This window comes from Eumetopias jubatus, unplaced genomic scaffold, assembly GCF_037043125.1.
Source record: "Eumetopias jubatus isolate StellerSeaLion01/CBP00866 unplaced genomic scaffold, mEumJub1_p1.0 scaffold_13, whole genome shotgun sequence".
In the NCBI taxonomy this organism is placed as follows: Eukaryota; Metazoa; Chordata; class Mammalia; order Carnivora; family Otariidae; genus Eumetopias; species Eumetopias jubatus.
In genome coordinates, this window is record NW_028274819.1 from 67,506,944 (window position 1) to 67,523,881 (window position 16,938).

A 16,938-nucleotide genomic window follows, 5' to 3' on the forward strand; every position below is an offset into this window, starting at 1 on the left:
TTTTATGCTTAATGGAGTTGCTGAGTTTCCTAAGTCTATTCTCATTTTGCATAATTTTCTTTTTCTCTCACCTTCTCAGCTTGAGTACTTTCCATTACTGTGCCTCCAGGTCACTCATTTGTTCCTCTGCTTCCTTTAGCCTGCTATTTAGTCCATCTAGTGTATTTTTAATCTCATTTATTGTGCTCTTCATCTTTGATTGGTTCTTTTTTGTGTTTTCTGTCTCTTTGTTAAGGGTTTCACTGATGTCCTCCACTCTTTTCTCAAGTCCAGTGAGTAACTTTATGACCATTACTTGAAATCCTTAATATGGTATATTATTTATATCCATTTTGCTTTGATCTTCTGCTGTGGTTTTGTCCTGTTCTTTCATTTGGGACGTATTCCTCTGTTTCCTCATTTTGTCTAACTTTCTGTGTCTGTTTCTGTGGATTAGGAAATTCAGCTACATCTCTTGCTCTTGAAAGTAATGGCCTTATGAAGAAGAGGTCCTTCAGTGTCCTACAGTGCTGTGTCTCCTGTTCACCAGAACCTGCCACTTCAGGGTTGTCTCCTGCGTGTGTTGCATGTGCCCTGCTGTGTGTCCTGGATACCTTTTTCCTTCAGGCCATTCATCTGCAGAGGATCTCTTTGCCTGTTGTAGGCAGGGTTTGATCCCCGCTCAGGTGAGGCATGCAGTTTCAACAAGGTGGGGCCACTGTTGGGACCAGGGCTGTGTGGGTGGGCTGTGCAATTTTAACAATGTGCACTTCTGGCTTCTACAGCACCTGCAGCCACCAGCACAGGGACAGAGGCCCTGCACATGCCCAAATTGGGAGATGTGGTGTTGGCAAGATTTGTGCTAGTCTTCTGGGGGAGGGGCCTGCAGTGCCAGTACTGAGGCAAGTGTGACTGGGAGGAGGGGATCCGCCAAAGTGAGGGTGGCAGGGCTTGGTGTAAGCAAGTTAGGTAGTGAATGTTGCCTCTGTGCTGGTACCCACAGGTGGTTGTGTGTTTATGCCGGGGGGTGGGGGAGGGAAATGGCTCCTGCCAGCTCCTTTGTTCCTGGGGAAGTCCCTCTAGGAACCCTGCCCCTCCAGGACCTGCTCTGAGATGTGCAAATAACTCTCCCTCCTGTCTGCCCCAGGTGTTTTTTAGACTGCTGCTGCTAGGCTGTATCTCCACAGGCCGTTTGTCATGCTGTCTCTTTAAGTGCAGGGACTCAGCTTCCTATTACCCTCTGGGCTCTTCCAGAGCTGAGCCCTCTGATTTTTAAAACTCCAGGCTTGGGGCGCCTGGGTGCTTCAGTCATTAAGTGTCTGCCTTTGGCTCGGGTCATGATCCCAGGGTCCTGGGATCAAGCCCCGCATCGGGCTCCCTGCTCAGCGGGAAGCCTGCTTCTCCCTCTCCCACTCCCCCTGCTTGTGTTACCTCTCTCGCTGTGTCTCTCTCTGTCAAATAAATAAATACAATCTTTAAAAAAACAAACAAACAACTCCAGGCTTTAAGTCTTGCTGGGTGTAAGAACTCATAAAATTTGGCCCTTCTCACTTTCAGAGTCAAATGTTTTGGGGATTTGTGGCCCTCATGTAGGCTCCTTGGTTTTCTCTCCCTCTTCCACGTTTGCAGCTCCTTCCCGCCCATAGATGTCCTTAGTCCCTTTAGCTCCCCACTGGATCCTCGTCCTTCCCACCTTCTTCAATAAGACCTCTTCTCTCCCTTTAATTGTGGAGTTTGTTCTGCTAGTCTGGGTCATTTTCTGGATTATTTACACTGATGTGAGTGTTTTCTAGTTGTATCCATAGGATGAGGTGAGTTTAGGGTCCTCTTACACCACCATATTGGCCCCCTCCTACATTCCATTTTATATAAGAGAACCTCCCCAGGGAACAATTTGATGAGATACAGTAAAACCTCGTTAATTCATGGTACTTTAATCCTAACTTAGAATTGCACAAAATGTGCAGTGTGCAATGTGAATTTTCCATCCAGTAACCTGGACTTAGTTCCCAGATCTCCTTGGATTTAAGGACCCTCCAGAACCCCTATCCACCTCAGATACCTATCCCCATGGCTGCTCCCTGGACCTTTCCTTACCAGGAACCACTCCTACTCCAGAATGTCATACTGTCCATGTCGGTCTCTGACAGCCTGTCCTTTGCTTCCCTCATTCCTACTGCACCTTGTACCTTTTCTTTGTCTCCACTGAGACCTTTGGGACCTTTACCATTTTCTTCCAGTCACTCAGCCCCTCATGGCTTTTCATAAAACCAAACCACTGGCTGGTGTGACCCAAAGGTGATTACTCCAGTTGCTGTCGACATCATCCATCCATCCATCAGCCCATCCATGCATCTGTCCATGCATCCATCCAAAAGCATCTACTGAACACCTGTGATGAGGTGATAGTTTAGTTGTCCAATAAATGTTTTACAAAGGGATGGATATATGAAGGAGTTGGTAGATTAGTGAGTTTGCCTGCCAACTTGTTAATGTAATTAAGAACAAAAACAAAATTTCAAAGTGAAAATTGAAATGGTCTAGATGAAAAAAATTTGTTCTCAATTCATCCATGTACATTCAAATACAGGTAATGGACTTCACCAAAACACCAATTTAAATGTTAATTATAATTGCCTTACATATTCATTAAGACACTACTACTAACAACAGTAATAAAAATAGCTAAACTTTATCGAGTGCTTATTACTCACTGAGCATCATGCTGAGCTATTTACATACATTATCTCAGTTAATCTTCACATGACCTTATGAAGTAGGTGCTGTTTCAGAGAAGGACTCCTGAACTACAGATGTGAAGTGATTTGCCCGGGGCTTACTGACTCTGTGTGGTTGGAAAGCGGTGGAGCTGGAATTGGAATCCGGCTATATCTGACTCTAGCACTTATCTTCATAGCAATGTTACTGCTTCAACTTACCCTTAACTTAATGGCAATATGACTTTGTAAAAGATACAGCTAAATAGATAACAAAACTGGATTTCTTTCTCCATCAGGAAAGACAGGGCCACGTGGTGAGAAGAAAACACTAAACCAGGAGACAGGCAAACTGTGTTCTCTCTGTCTCTGACATAAACTCTGAGTCTTGGGTGAGTCTCCTCTCTCTCTGGGTCTCAGTTTCCTGCTCTGAGAGCAGTGGTGTTGTAGCATGAGCTACTTAATGGACGGCTGGAGTAGATACACTAGGAACCTCACTCAGATTTTTCTGCAAGTCCAAAGTAGGGAGGTTTGACCCTTCTCGGTAAGAGCAACGTGGGGCAGGAACATCTGAAGGTGGAGTATTTTCAAGTCTGCTTGGAGTGGAGACACAGCAGACTAGCTGAGCAAGCAGGGTTGAGGCAGACCCCCTCCAGGTAGGACAGCTGGTGCAGAGGAGCCCCTAGAAAGGGGACCCGCTCAGGTGCGCGACTCTGGGCTCAGGGCGGTTTCCTGATTTTAGTGCTGGCAGCATATTGCTGACCTTTCCTGCCAGAAACTGCCCCCTCACCGGGGAGGCTCCTGCTGTTCTGTCCCCTTCTGCACGTCTGAACTCTTCACCCTGAAGCCCTGGCAGGCGCTCAGGATTGTCTGATGCTTCTCCAGTGTAGAATTGCTGCAATGGAGAAAGGCCCCTCCCCAAACCACACACAGAGCTGCCGACTTTTCCATCCTGGGGACTCAGCTGGGAAATGGCCTTGGAGCTGCCAGGGAAGGCATTCCAAGGCCAGGGCTCACTTAAAGACACAGGGCTGACGGGTGGCTGGTTAGTTTGGTTTTTTTTTCCCCCAGTGTTTGCACGAGGAAGCCTGCAAAAGGCGACCTATGTCTGGGAGCCCAAGCAAGCTAGGTATGACAGTGTGACAAGACCCAGTCCAGGACTAACAGAGCTGGGTACCAGCCACCTGGGATGCAGCTGCCCCAGGATGAGAAGATTCTAAGGTAGATGCTCTGCCCACCCCACTAGCAAGCTGACTGAATGTTGCACGAGGGACGTGGTGTGAGTAAAACATTCCTGGTGCTGCAGACCTGGTTTCTCTGTTCCATAGGTCAGGACCTGCCATTCTTTCAAACACCTGGGTCTAACCTCTTTCAGGCCTGAACAAACACTTAGGGACCTGGGAGGAGCGGGTGAATTTGCTCAGCCTGTCTCCAAACCAGAGGACTAAAAGCAACATTCATTTTTCCATGGGAGGCCAGTCTGGTCCCCCAACAAAACCCCTCTACACAAGATTCTCACAGCAGAGTGCTCAGTGAGAACATCAGTTGTCACCCAGTGGAAAGTGATTTCTTTGATTTATTTTTTTCCTCCCAGGAACTAGAGCTGACAGAATCATGAAAGTTCTTGGTCTTTTTTTTTTTTTTTAATTTTATATATTCCATTAAACTCTAGTCCCTTGAGATGTTCTCAGAAAGTTTCTGTGGCTAAATATGTTTGAGAAACTCTGAATGTTACATGTAACATATGCAGTGTATATTGAAGGCTCTGAAAAGTCCTGAGTTATGAAACCTGTTTAAGCAAGCATTTTTTAAACTTCTTTGACCAGGGACTTTACCTTCTGTGTCCCCCCACCGCCGGCCACCTATGGCAGAGCACACTTTGACAGACACAGTTCTCCACAGAAAGAACTTTGTACCAGGTGGGGCTGGGTGAATTCAGGGCAAGGCCATCTCTCCCTGGGATTACTGCAACTGCCTCTTCTGGCCGGGATCCTACAATAACTAATCTCACCTCCTCCAGGTTTATTCCCCTTCTCCCAATCCATCCTCCTTGTCTTTGTAAACACAAATCTGTGCAGGCCACTTATTTTCTGAAAATCCATACAGGGCTCCCACTGCCTTTAGGATTATGTCCAAACTCCTTGGCTGGTACTCACTTTGGCCCCAAACTTAATGCCTAACCCCTGCCTGTGTCTTCCCACACCCTGGACACATCCTGCTGTTTCCCAATTATCGCGGGTCCTTGCACAGCTCCGTGTTTTTGCTCAAGTGCCTAGAAGGCCCCCTTTCACCCAGGCCAACTCCTACCCAAACTGAAAGGCCCAGCTGAAATGTCACCTCTTCTAGGAAGGCTTCCCTGTCCCATTGCTTTCCCTACCCTCAGGGTAGTACTAATTCTTTTCTTCTCTGGACTGCCAGGATACTCTGGGTATATCTTTATCATACCATATATCACCCTGCATTACAATTATTTATTAACATTTTGGTTTCAATTATTTTTTTTTTCCTAGAGAGAACATGTGTGCGCAGTGGGGGGGGGGGGGAGGGCAGAGGGAGAAGGAGAGAGAGAATCTTAAGCGGGCTCCATGCCCAGCGTGGAGCCCAATCCCACGACCCTGAGATCATGACCTGAGCTGAAATCAAGAGTCGGACGTTTAACCAACTGACCCACCCATGTGCCCCTCAGTTTCAGTTATTAAAGAAATGTATTCAGCAGGGTATCCTCTTTGTGCCAGGCACTATCCTAGGTATGACATAAAAGTTCAATCCAGCAAACATGTCTAAGTATCTGCTGTGAACAAGGGACCACCTTACCTGCAAGATCACAAAGGCAAATACAAGAATCTCAGAATGATGGGAACCCAAGAAAATAAAAAAGCCATTGTAACATACTGTGGCCAGGGTAATAATAAAGGTATGTGCTAGGTATGTGGGAGGCCTCCAAGGTAGCAGGCAGCTCTGCCCCCGGGGGGTGGGGGGGGAGGCAGTGAGGGTTTCACACATGTGGCCTGAAGGAAGAGCAGAGGTTCACAGGAAGACTGTGCAGGTGGGGGAGGAAGAAGGGTGACTCAGGCAGAAGGAATAGCACATGCGTGTGGGATGAGAGTATGTGCAGAGAGCCCGCTTAAGATTCTCTCTCTCCCTCTCCCTCTGCCCTCCCCCCTCCCCCACTGCGCACACATGTTCTCTCTCTAGGAAAAAAAAAATAATTTCCTGGAGCTGCAGGAAAATAAACAGAGCTGGAGCTTGGGTGGGGTGTGGGGAGAAAGGGGGGCAGTCGGGGGAGACCAGCCTGGGTACAGGCCTGTGTAAAGAGCCTAGACAGTCTGGAGGGCAGTGGGGCCCACTGAGGGGCTGTAGGCAGGAAAGTGCATGTGTTTTAGGGAGTTCTTTGTGGCAGCACAGTGGATGACAGGGTGGACAGCTGGGAGGACAAACTAGAGACAAGGAGGCAGGTCAACTCCAGCGAGAGACCATGAAGTCCTGCTGGTACAAGGCATTGTAGACAGACTGGACAGAGCGGGAGAGAAAAGGCTAGCTAAACGAGGTGAAGGAGGACTGGCAGAGTGTCAGGGAGTGGAAAGAACTTTGGGATCGTGCCCTTAGGCAAGTTATTTAATCCGAATTTCAGTCTTCACTGATGATAGAGTGGGTTAACAATGCCTCTTTTGCAGTCCTGGTGTTAGAATTAAATGAGATAATGTGTATAAAGCCTCCCATGCCATATGCACGGAGTGCATGGAGGGGATTTTTTTTTTTTAAGATTTTATTTATTTACTTGGGAGAGAGAGAGAGAGAATGCGTGCACACAGGCAGAGGGAGGGGTAGAGGGAGAAGGAGAAGCAGACTCCCCGCGGAGCAGGGAACCCGTCGCGGGACTTGATCCCAGGACCCTGGGACCATGACTTGAGCTGAAGGCAGACGCTCAATCGACTGAGCCACCCAGCTACCCAAGGGGATGGTTTTTAAGGGCAGGAATGCATTGACAGGCCAGATGTGGAAGATGAAGGAGAAGGAGCCCAGGATGGGGGACAGGGATGTCCACTGCTCACTGAGGTTGGGGATAGGGAAAGACCGGCAAACTTACTTGATAGGATAGGCTTGGCATGTGCAGAGTCTGAGGTGCTGGGATGTCCAGGTGGACATGTTCTTAAAGCAGTAGGCTCTGCATGAGGCTCAGCAGACTGGAACGTGAAGTTCAGGGCATTGTGAACAGTCAAAGTCATGGGACTGGATGAGGGTCTCGGGCAGAGCATGTGCAGTGAGCAGAAAACAGAGTCCTGGGGCCCACATGTATCCAACGAGCAGAGGGAAGGAGAGTCAGCAGAGCAGCCAGCGAGGTGGAAGGGGGTCAGCAGAGCAGGGGTCACAGGAGCCACGGGACGGGCTTCGGTGGGGAGTGTCAGATGCTGCTGGGGTGTCAAGGCCAAGGGGATCTTGAAGTGTCTATGGGGGCTGGTGTTTCGATGACCATTCGTGACCTTTTCCAAACTACATGCAGTAGAGTGGTGGTGGGGGGACCATACTGCAGGGGGTTAAAGAGTAAACGGAAGGGCAGGAAAGGCCAGTGACAATCAGTTTTAAGAAGCTTGGCTATGAAGTAGGGAAAGGGTGACAGCCATTGGGGGATGAGGGACTGAAGGATGGATTCATTTTTGAGATGGGGTGTACCTCTAAGGTAAAGGAGCTCGTGTGGAGGACAGGTGAGAGAAGCAGTGTTGGGAGATCCTAGGGAAATGGGGGAGGTGGGAGCCAGTGTCCACTTAGAGCGTGAGGAAGACATGTACTCTGCGGTCGTGGATGGGTGCATCCGAAGCCCTTACACCCCTGTTCCACCACAGATGTGCACGAGGGAGTGACTCATTCTGCCGGGGCAGGGGTTGGGAAGGGGATCACAAGCATGGTGGTACACTATTCTGTAGGCGAAGAAACTAGAAACAATGGATTGCAGAAAGTGGGAATACTGAGCCTGAAAAAGAGAAAGTCAAGTGGAATGAGGCATCATGATTATCTTCAGAGACATGAAGGACTGATCTGTGGACAAGGAATAAAGTAGACTTATTTTATGTGGCCTTGGGGGAAAAAGCAGAGCCAACAGGTGGGAGTCAGAAGGACACCCATTTCAGTGCTCTCTACGGCAGAGATTTCAAACACTGGATGGAAAGAGGCCACCAGTCACTGGAAGGGATGCTGTGGTCACTAGAAGTTGGTGTGATCCCTTCCACTTGGCACGGAAGTTGCGGAAGGGAGTCCAGTCAGGGGGTGAGGGTGGACCTCTGAGGCCCTGCCCTTCCTAGGTCCAGCCCCAGGAGATCCCCCTGGTGTGCTGGGCTCTGGCAGCCAGACTGGCGGGCTCCTGTGGCTGGCGTTCTGGCCTGATGGGGAAAACTCCATTGAGTGACAAGACAGTCACAGGAAGCAGCAACTTCTAAGCAAAAGTAGCAGAATAATGTGGCCGGTCCTTAGGCGCTGCTCTGTCGGCCATCCCTGGCCAGACAGAACTTCAGGAACAGTATGGATTTCCTCCTCAATTTCCTGGTTTGTCTGAGCTCCTGGGCAAGCATGCAAATGGCGCCAGAAATCCCAGTGCTGGGAAGAGGATGGTGGCCGACCTGCTGACCTTGCGGCCTCTCAAAGGGCTGGAGTCAGCACCAGGTTTCTCCTCTAGGGCACAACCTTCTGCTCCTAAAGCCCGTGCATTTTTCCCAGCCACCAACCTGCTGGCTGGCTGTGGGGTGTCAGCATTCACACCAGCTCAGATCCGCCCAGAGGCTGTACATTTTAGCTGTCATAAAGCCCCTGATGTTGCACCAACCTTCTCTGATTAGTGTGGGCCTGTTCTGATCTCTCTCTTCAGGTGGACTACTGGCACATACATCACATCTCCAACCTCCTCAGAGTCTTAACTGCCCCTCTCCCATAGACCTGGCTACATTTTACCTTGAATTATGCTGGTCTGGGGGTGGAGGACAATAAAGTCGGAAATCCCGGTCCATGTGTGTGGGCTTTCGGGACAGAAGTGAGCCACAGGGGGGAGGGGGAGAAAAGGAAACACTCAGCGAGGTTAGGGGACAGACTAGATCAAAGCAGCATGGGGCAGTGTCCTTGAGGGCAGGAAGTGGTCTATTTGCCTCTGTATGACACAAAAGCTGAAGAAGGAGCTCTCACTGACCCCCTTTACCCGCCTCCAGCTCTGGACAAACAAGCATGCCGCAGTATGCCCAGTGCCCTCAGCCTGCCTGGCCCAGTCAGTGCTGGGAACAAATGGAAGCATGAATGACCGAAAGGCAGAGAACAGTCCCTCCACTGAGTGCCCCGCTGTACACATTCTCAGGGCGTCAGCTCCCCTTGGAGCCACACACCCCTGTTCCAGAGGCCCCAGCAGCAAAGTGTCCTTGGGTCACCTCCGTTCAGGCCGTTCCCTTTACCCCCGTGGCTCAGGTTAACACAGACAAGGCCAAGAGCCGGACGACCTTCCCAGCCAGGCGGGGAGAGCAGGCCGCAGGGGGTTTGCAGCAAACCTCCTCAGGTTTTGGAGTCACATGGGTTTGGGGCGAGTCCAAACTCTTGTAATTTCTAGCTGGGTGATTTTGGACAAGTTACTTAACCTTTCTGAGCCTGAGTTTCTTTATCTCTAAGGGTGCTGTGATAATTAAAGGTAAAGCCCTCAGCACAGAGGGGGTGCTCTGTAAAAGTGAGTGGCTAGCTCTTTTCTGGGAAGAAGACCATGACTTTTAAATCTAACCCAATGTCCCAAGCCCTCTGACCACTGTGTTCCCCCGGGCCACCCTGATTGACACTGCAGGCAGGGCCCTTTGCCAGGTGTACGCTAAATCTTCACAAACTCAGGGGTGAATATATTCTTTTTGTCCCCTAGTCGATTATAAACCCTTGAGAGCAAAGTCTATTCCTGACTTACCACTATGTTCAATAAATATCTGTCCTCTGAATGAATGCATATATGGATAATTACATGAATGAAGAAATAAACAAATGCTGCCTTGAACGATTTTCTGATTATTTTATGTGTCCAGATTACAATGTCAGGAAGAATGACTCCTCCAGGACAGGTCTGCTCTTTGTATTGGGCCACACTCTGAGGCACAGAGAAAGCGCATGATAAATACAGGCTGAAAGGAAGCTTGGAAGCAATTTCAGGAATTACGTGAGTCAGAGCAAACAACTGGATAGGTTCCCCTTAATTCCCCACTGCTTTTATCATTCTCTGACCATGGGGAAATAATTTACTTCCTGGGTCTCAGTTTACCCACCTGTAAAGGGACAGAACTGGGTCAAGTGAACGGGTTGTTTCTTGCTCTGGTATTCTAAGGTTGTGAGATTATAGCCCTAGGGCAGGCTGGTTGGGAACACGAGGTTAAGACACAGATTGAACTGCAGGAGGCACTCCTAAAATTCAGTATATATGTGAAAATACTGAGTAGTGACAGTCTCTGCTGAGAGGGACTCAGAAGGGGAACACTCCATTGAAACATCATCAGGGCTGACAGCTAACACTCATGCTCTTTACAATCCCTTAGAATTAAAAAAAAAATCTTGAAACTTTCTTTGTAGTCTGGATGCCATGAGCTTAGGGGTTTTCCTTTGTTTATACCATTTTAAAAGCATCAGGAGTAGCTTGGAACCAAAGAACCTCAGCTTTTCCCATGGGGGTTGACCGCACGAGGTGGGCTTGTAGTTTGCAAAAGGACCTGGAGGGGGCGCCCAGCTCTGGTGAGTGATGGGGCAACAGGACCACCCTCCATTTGGTGATTAAAGAAGGAAGAACCAAGAAGAGCCAGCTAACTGACCCAGATGCCGGAGAATTTTCCCATCACAAAAAAGAAATGATAATGACATGATATGATAGAGGTGTTTGCTAACCCTGTGGTGCTCATCATATTGCAATATATTTATCGAATCAACAGGTCATACACTGAAAATTTACACAGTGTTCTATGTTAATTATATCTCAATAAAAATAAAAAGTAGAAAACAAAGATGGTGTTTCCCTCACTGTTGGTAGCTAGGGAGTTTTGAAGATGGGAGCTGATGGCTGATTCCTCCAGAGCCCCCCCTTACAGTGAGGATGGGCAGGGCACTAACCCTGCCCTAGAACAAGCTGGCCAGAGTATGCTAAGTAGGATAGCTTCCAAAAGACCTTCCCTCCATTTATCTTCTTTGCCTACTGTATCAAGAAGGTGTCTGGAGTATGTTGGGTGGGTTCTGGAGTGAGACTACCTTGGTTCACAGCTTGGCTTCACGATTAACCAGAGGCGTGAACTTGGACAAGCTCCCTAACCTTTCTGTGCCTCAGTTTCCTTATCTGTAAATTGTGCATTCATTCAATAAGTGTTAACTGAAAATCCACAGTACACTTAGCATTGTTCTGGGTATTTGAGATGTAGCAGTGAACAGAGGAGTCAAAGATCCCTCCCTGCAACTTCTATTTTAGTGGGACAGGACAAAAATTACCTACTTAATAGGACTATTATATTAAATGACAGAATGTATGTGAATTGCTCTGTTGTGTACAGGAGCCTAGGTTAGCCCAGCACTGAATTCACCAGAGGGAGAAGGGTGGGATGCTTGCCTGCTTCTTTCTTTAGTGGACTTTTTTTTTTTTTTTTTAAGTACAAGGAACTATTTCTAGGAAAGAATTGATGCTTAACTCATTATTAAAAAAATTCATTATTTTTTCTAATCACAAAAGAGATGCCAGTGCACAAACAATCAAACGTTATAGAATTGAATGGCTTGGAAAGCGAAAATCCCTGGCAACCTCATCCTTTAACTACAGGCACTGTTAACAGGTTGGTGTAGATGCATCCAGATACTTTTTTCTTTATAGACCTTATCTTGACAAAATCTTTTCCTTTTCAGAGTTTTTTCCAGTTATCCAACTTTATTAAAAAACAATCTGGTTAAGCCTAATAAAATGAATGTGGTAGAATAAGAAGAAACCGTGTGTGTGTGTGAATGAACAAGACACAGAGAAAGAGAGACAAAGAGAAAATGAGAGGAATGGACCACGCTATGGGATTGTTTGGAATTGCTATATCCCCTCTGGCACAGAATGAGGAGGCTTGGACTTGGGGGCTCCAGTCTTATCCACCCTTTCTTTCCCTTGAGAAATGCTCTGTGTCATCAGTAGCAGCTCAGAAAAATCTTTCCTGAGGGGCGCCTGGGTGGCTCAGTGAGTTAAGTGTCTGACTCTTGATTTTGGCTCAGGTCATGATCTCAGGGTCGTGAGATTGAGCCCCACATCAGGCTCCCCGCTCGGTGCAGAGTCTGCTTGAGGATGCTTTCCCTCTGCCCCTCCCCCCACCCCCTCCTCTATCTCTCAAATAAATAAATCTTAAAAAAAAAAAATCTTTCCTGATAAAACACCCTGGTGTCCCATTTCCTTTCTGGATAATCAGGCATAGGAAGGGCGAGTCTCTGAAGTGCCCTCAGGCAGTACGTTTTGAGGACATGGGTTTTCTGATGGTGTCCTGCCCTAATGCTGTGCTGGATTTCCAGGAGTCTGTTTTTCATTTTCAGAAAACTTTTTTTTGTTGTTGTTCTTTTTCAAATTTGCTTGCTGGTTTTTTTTCCAAATGTTTTGTACCTTCCTTATTACTTCATTCTTGTGAAAAATTTTTCTTTAATAGATTTAAGCAGAGCTACTTTATAATCTTTCTGAGAATATTCCTTTTTCTGGGGTTCTAATTCTTCTATTAGTTGTATATCTGATTTTCCCACAGTGTGGATTGTTTCCATGTGGATTATTGTGAATCATGAATTTATTTTCATTGGGGAATTGTTTTTCCCCTCGAGGGATTCCACACAGCATGGCTTGTGGGAGTGTCCTCATAGAGAAGTTTGACTTTGCCTTCTGCCAGGAAGGTTCTCTAGCCATATCGCTGACAGGGGACAATATTTTACACTCATTTCTTAACTATGTGTATATTATAAATGCAGACTCTAAATATACATGTGGTGAAGGCTTAGTGTTTTGGTTTCTTCCAAGAGACATTCTTTCCCCTCACAAGCCCCTTGTCTTTTGCCTGGCTTGCCCAGCAGAGCCTGTCTCTTCTTCCCTGAGGGTGTAGTAACCACTGAAGGCTCCTAGTTTCCTGCAGGACTCTCAGCGCCAATGTCCTGCCTTGTACGACCCTGCTGCCCGGGTGTGGACCCATCTCCAAGCCTGAATGATGAGAAGGAAACAGCCATGAAAATGGAAAGACATTCAAGACTGGGGAAATAAGCACGAAGGCTCTGCACGCGGCTTTCAAGGGAGACGGTGGTGGCAGATGCAGCCATCAAAGGCTTCCTTCCGGCTCCAAGAGCAAAGTTCAGGAGGACTGGATGGGTAGCCTCTTAACAAGTCAGTATCGGTGGGTGGATCTTGGAGCAATCTAGTAATTTTTTATCCTTGGGCAAGTTTCCCTTTCTCATTTTTGTAGTAAGAAATGTCACACAAAAAGATGTTGGGTTTGCAAGGGGACAGTGCTGCCCCATGAACCATGCCTCCTGGTATTTTTGTCCTGTGTTCTCCCCTCTCTTGGAATCTGGTAGGATCTATGATTTGCTTTCACTAGTGGAATGTGGTGGAAATTTTATTGTGCCAGTCCCACTCTGATGTGAACCTCAGGTATCAAGTTAGGATGTTGTGTGCACGTGTGTGTGTATGACAGAGGACAGAGAGAGATTGAGAGAGACTGAAAGAGAGAGAGAGAGAGAGAGAGAGAGAGAGAACCAGACATATAAAGATGGAGAGACTCAAAAAGAATATTTTCCTGGCGCTAAAAAGCAGATGATTTTTTTTTAAAGCAGTTATTTTTTTTAAACTATTATTTACCTTCTTTTTTTAATATTTTTTATTGTTATGTTAATCACCATACGTTACATCATTAGTTTTTGATGTAATGTTCCATGATATTTACCTTCTTCTTTATCACTCCTCCCAGCACCTTAGGAACCTCTATTTTAGGGTTGGGAGCCAGAGGGAAAGGGGGTGGTTTCCCTCCCAAGCCCATGGAAAGGCGGAAGCTGCTGCTGACCTCACAGTCCAGGCATCAGACGGGGCTAGGGTCACAGGTGCAAATGGAAAACAGACCATTCCCATCCATTCTGCTATAAGTAACCTGAATGAGAAAACACATGGAAGTGGAAATGGCCAGGGAAAACATGTGACTCAGGCACCGGGCTCCGGGTCTGCAGGGCAGAAAGAGGGTAGGGAGGACGGAATGACTATGTTTGTCTCAACTCTGAGCAGCGCGCTTGCAGCCTTATGTGGTGATTCCTTCTGCCCGGGTGGGTCCTCCCAGCGGCCAGACTCCAGGATACATCTTTTTCTGGGCCATAAACCCTTAAGCTATATCCCTGTTACTGGATAGGGGCAAAGAGGTGGAGCTTCTCAGTAGCAGGATGTTTGGAAAAAGACAAGGAAGTTGAAGGCAGGAGTCAACGTCTCCCAAAGTTCTTTCTTAAAATACATTGTGTTTGGCTTCAAGGCTGCTGACTCACACCCCCCACTCCCCATCCGGGCATTCCATCCTGGGGCTACTCTAGCCTCCAGAGGGCCTGGGGAGACCAGTTCATTTCCCACCTCCAGTATCCACTGAAACATCTGCTTTAGCTTATTAGAGAGTCAAAACAAGCAACTGTCAACCCATCATCATTTCCACTGGAGGACACATTCCTCTCGGCTGATGCGTGCCCCTCCCCAGTACCCCCTACTGCCTGCGTGTCTGTGAGACTGGGAGCTGATTCCGATGATAAATGGAAGCGCCTCTCACATCCTCGTTTATCTAACCTCCTCACGCAAATAGCGAGACTTCTCTTTGGGGAGTCGTGGAATGACTTCTGACTCACTGGGTCAGCAGTGGGCCCTGGACACGGGGAGCAGAAACCCGGATCTCCAAGCCCATTGCACCCCCTTCTCTTCCCCTGCAGGGAACCCAACAGGGTGGAAAGCAGTCTACCCGAGTCGCCAGCAGACCCACGCTCCCCCTGCAATCCTGGTTCCTTAGCCTCCTGGGGCCCCAGGGTCCTCTTCCACAAAATGGGTACAGTAATACCTATGTTGCCAGCCAGGCAGGGATCCTGCATGGTCCGAATGGAATCCCGGGGTAGGAAGGCATCTTAAAGAGTCTCTGAGGCTTACATTTCCTCCTGTAATAGCACCACCAACAACCTACACTTGAACACTTTCTGTGACAGGGAACTCATTCCCACAGAGAGTCAGGTACGCTGTGAGATAGCTCTGATTTGTTTTCAGCTGAAAACTGCCTCCTTTGCCATTCTACCAGCTGTCTCTTCTCCATGTGGGTATACGGAGACACGGTGAGCCCCTTTCTGGAATAGCTTTCAGATATCTGGACATGTACTGCATCCCAATATAGACGGAGCAGTCCCTAAGTCCTCTCCCCACTAGGCTAAGCCTTTCCCCTCACTGTCATGGTTACTGCTCTCCAAAGGCATGTCAGGTCACATATGACCCTCACAGTATCCTTTCTGGACCCGAATGTGGTGTTCAGAATGGTCTGAAAGGGGGAGAGGGAACTGGGACATTTACCTCTCTTGTTCTAGATGCTACACCTCTATTAATGCAGTTGACCCTCCATTAGCTGCCTTGGTGGTTCTTAGTGGTAGCACCTCCTCTACGATCTCAGCTGTGAACACCTAACTTCCTGATGACCACCTCTCTCTGTCCAGCTCATTTTACCTTTTATCCAACTCAGTCATTCTTTTTTTTAAAAATATTTTATTTATTTATTTGAGAGAGAGAATGAGAGATAGAGAGCACGAGAGGGGAGAGGGTCAGAGGGAGAAGCAGACTCCCTGCTGAGCAGGGAGCCCGATGCGGGACTCGATCCCGGGACTCCAGGATCATGACCTGAGCCGAAGGCAGTCGCTTAACCAACTGAGCCACCCAGGCGCCCCCAACTCAGTCATTCTTGAACCTCATTGATAATGCATGTCACGGTCCCCTATCCTCCCCACAATGTCGTCATGTCCCTTCTTACTCAGCACAGACCTCAGGACACATCACCATCATCAGCCCCTTGAATATACTTGCAATTCTTTTTTTCTCTCTTGCCTATCAAAATCCCAACCCTGATTAAATCCTACTCTCTACCTCTTCCTGTCCTGCATCCAGACAGTTGAAACTGGCTAGAGAAAAACATGGAAATTGGTTAAATTCATGCCCAGTGATCTGCGGGGGGTCCATGGGGCCATCCAGCAATCATCCCCTAGCACCCTAGTTTGGACCCTGCAGGTCAAACCTTCTCCAGCCTTAAACCTCCACCACTTGCACCCCTATCCTCACTCTCAGTGGATGACCTTGCCCTCAATCAGTGGGCCTCCCACACACCCCCACCTCAAATACCCACCTGCCTGTACCTGTGCCCCGTGCTCCTCCCACCCCCAGTCCCTGTGGCCGGGCCTCTGTGCTCCTATCTAAGGCTAAGCCCTCCAGGTGTGCACCAGACCCTCACCCTCTCACTTACTCAGGAACTTTGGCCCTCCTAGCCCATACTCCCTTACGAATTTCTTCTTTTCTATAAGGTCCTTCCCATCCGATGTAACTACAGTATTATTTTCTTTCATCTTAAAAAACAACTATAACAATAAAATGCTTGCTTCTTATCCCCAGATAGGGACACCAGATAAGGAGATTTACACGCTCAGTAACCTGCTCCACGACATCACAGACCTAGAGGTGGTGGGGTAAAGAGTCAAATCCAATTTTCCTGCCCCCAAAGCTGCAGAGGTCAGAGCAGCACTCTCCCCAGCCCACTGCTTTGGTTTGAGTGGCTGAGCACAGGCAAAGGAGGCCTTTGCCAAGGACGCCCAGCCAGCCCTGCCATGACCTGCGCAAGAAAGGCTGAAGGTTTTCAAGTGACTAGGGGACTTGCTGGGTCTGCAGGGGCCTGCTGAGTTGCCAGAACTCTGTCTTGACTGACTTGCCTGTCAGACTAAACATGGGTGGGGGGAGGGGCTGTTTCCAGAACTCCATCCCAGTCAGTACCATGCCAGCCACAGCAGGGTGTACGGGTGGCCATAATGGCAGACAGATGGGGCAGGTGAGGGGGGCAGAAGCTGCCAATTATCACACACCCCAGTGCACAGATGACACCTCATAAATCTTGCAGGCCCACAGCCCGTGTGGCCTGCTCCGGTGGCTCATTAATGCTGTCCGGTCCTCATGTACAGGTGGAAAATGACAGCTCATGTGGCAAGCTGCCTTCCAAAG

General features: G+C 48.3%; 1 protein-coding gene across 1 annotated transcript in view; it reads right to left on the bottom strand.

Annotated features, from left to right (window-relative positions):
* ME3 (malic enzyme 3) overlaps positions 1 to 16,938 on the bottom strand; it is a 114,080-nt gene that overhangs the window by 37,402 nt on the left and 59,740 nt on the right. The window lies entirely within an intron of this gene.